Below are 2500 nucleotides of genomic sequence, written 5' to 3' on the forward strand. Positions count from 1 at the left end.
TTTTTATGGTAAAATTTTTTTAAAAAAAGGTAGCTCAGTCGGCAAAATTTGACTGTAAACATGCAGTTTTTTTATTTACAGTAAAAAATTTAAAAAAAAGTACATTTTACAGAAAAATTCTAAGATTCTGACAATTTTGATACTGCTAATAGGTCGCCTTCTAAAAAACAACATGAATAATTCAGGTCAACCACCTTGAAGTATGCACAGCATGCACTTATATGACCCAATGCAAACAACCTTCCCTAGTCATGGTGCAAAAAAAAACAATCCAACTATCATCAAAATTGGTAAGTTGCAATAATTGCACCTTAAAATTTAGTGTATATTACTTTAAATGGAAAAACAGTACTGCTGTTTTTATGGTAAAAAAAAAAAAAAAAAGGTAGCTCAGTCGCCAAAATTTTACTGTAAACATGCAGTTTTTTTATTTACAGTAAGAATTTTTTTTTAAATTTTACAGAAAAATTCTAAGATTCTGACAATTTTGATACTGCTAATATGTCGCCTTCTAAAAAACAACATGAATAATTCAGGTCAACCACCTTAAAGTATGCACAGCATGCACTTATATGACCCAATGCAAACAACCTTCCCTAGTCATGGTGCAAAAAAAGCAATCCAGCTATCATCAAAATTGGTAAGTTGCAATAATCGCACCTTAAAATGAACAGGAATCATTCATCAAGTAACAAAATGTTTGACGCTGAGATGTATAACTGCTAAATGATCATAAAATAGCTAGCGTGCTAATATTGGAATGCTAAGGATGCGGGCAGCACTGTGGACACCTGAGTGGGACTATCACCCCCACGCCACTTCCACTCATGCCAGCTGGACATTCCAGTCCCCTCCAGCACCAGATCAGCACGGACAACAAAACGAGCACATTTGTTGACACTAAAGTCCAGCATTACCCAGCATGCAGCGGGAGGCCAACTTACAGCAGTGATGGCCGTCTCAGCGTGCTCTCCTACCGTGGGGGGCCATGCCGGCCCGCTAAACGCCGCCACATATTCCCGGGGACGACACGGAACACGGACGCGTGTGTGTGTGTGTGTGTTTTGTCAACGTGCGACGAGGGAAGGCCAGGAGGGGGGGTCGTCGAGGCGAGAGACACACACCGCTGTTGTACCAGCTGATTGGCTGGGAGGAGAGTGGGCGGGGACTGGGCGGACCAATGGCGCGGGCCGAGGCAGAGATGGCAACAAAGGATGTTTTTGTTCCTTCTCTTAAGTTGGTGCCATCACATACAAGTGTGTGTTCCTTTTACACCTGTCTGTGTGTGTGTGTGTGTGTGTGTGTGTGTGTGTGTGTGTGTGTGTGTGTGTGTGTGTGTGTGAAACATTTATGCGGTGCTGTGTTGCCATGGCAACTGCATCCTGCACAGATGGCTGCTCTGTCAGCGTTGACTCCTTACCCGAGATCCACCCATACTCCTTTTTTTTTTAATCCCCCCCAAGGCCGATACGATACCGATTATTACTCGTCTAAGAGGCCGATAAGCGATGTATGAAGCCGATATTAATTTCCATTAAAAGTTATTTTATATATATATATATATATATATAATATGTCAGAAAACAACTGGACAAGGCTTAAAGTTGTTTTTTTAGCATGATTTTTCAGGAAAGGTGGCACCAGTAGCGACATGATGTTTAATGTTGTGTTTAATTTACCATCAAACACCTTTATTACGTGTGTCTAAGAGGAGAATCAACATTTGATTTCAAAATATAGAAAATATGGCATTTCTCTACATCACAACAACTCATCTACTCCATTTTATACCGTTTAATAACATACATGGTAAGGTTTCCTCGTGAACATTTAAATAAAAACAAAGGTGGGCTCCATCACGTAATCTGGCACGAGACCAATAAGCAACTTGGGCGGCGCCGTACTTTCATAGCGTAAACAAACAACAAAACAGCCAGCAGTCTGATAGCTGCCATTCTGTCGCCATCTGGTGGTTAACAAAAGTAACTCAAGTCAGTGACTATTGGAGTATGTTTCATGTACATAATTTTTACTTATATGACCCAATCCAAATAACCTTCCCTAGTCATGGTGCAGAAAAAAATAAAATTAATGAAGGGATGATAGGGATGATAGGGAAAAATGCAAAAAACTCTCCACACTTATCCATGTTTGGCACATTTTAGCGGCTTGATATTTCTGATTCATTAAAAAACTTTAAGAAGGTTGTCACGGAAGTAAACAAGGTAGGAGTCAAATTTTCACATGCTCTTAATTATGTATCCATCCATCCATCCATTTTCTACCGCTTAATCCCTTTGGGGTCGCGGAGGGCGCTGGAGCCTATCTCAGCTACAATCAGGCGGAAGGCGGGGTATACCCTGGACAAGTCGCCACCTCATCACAGGTTATAATTATTTATATATCAGTGATATTATTATAATACTTCAAAATATATATATATATATATATATATATTGCATATACACACACACATTTATATATATATTAGGGCTGCAAC

General features: G+C 39.8%; 1 protein-coding gene across 4 annotated transcripts in view; it reads right to left on the reverse strand.

Moving 5' to 3' along the window:
• The window catches only part of trim3b (tripartite motif containing 3b), a 63192-nt gene that overhangs the window by 59199 nt on the left and 1493 nt on the right, over positions 1–2500 (reverse strand). For 2 of the 4 annotated variants that reach the window (XM_062046735.1, XM_062046741.1), the window contains exon 1: positions 945–1095. The exons of the other annotated variants lie outside the window; for them this stretch is intronic. The gene's annotated coding sequence lies outside the window, so the exon portion shown is untranslated. Of the gene's footprint in view, positions 1–944; positions 1096–2500 lie in introns of those variants that run through there. 4 annotated transcript variants of the gene reach the window in all.

Source organism: Entelurus aequoreus, linkage group LG05 (genome assembly GCF_033978785.1).
Source record: "Entelurus aequoreus isolate RoL-2023_Sb linkage group LG05, RoL_Eaeq_v1.1, whole genome shotgun sequence".
In the NCBI taxonomy this organism is placed as follows: Eukaryota; Metazoa; Chordata; class Actinopteri; order Syngnathiformes; family Syngnathidae; genus Entelurus; species Entelurus aequoreus.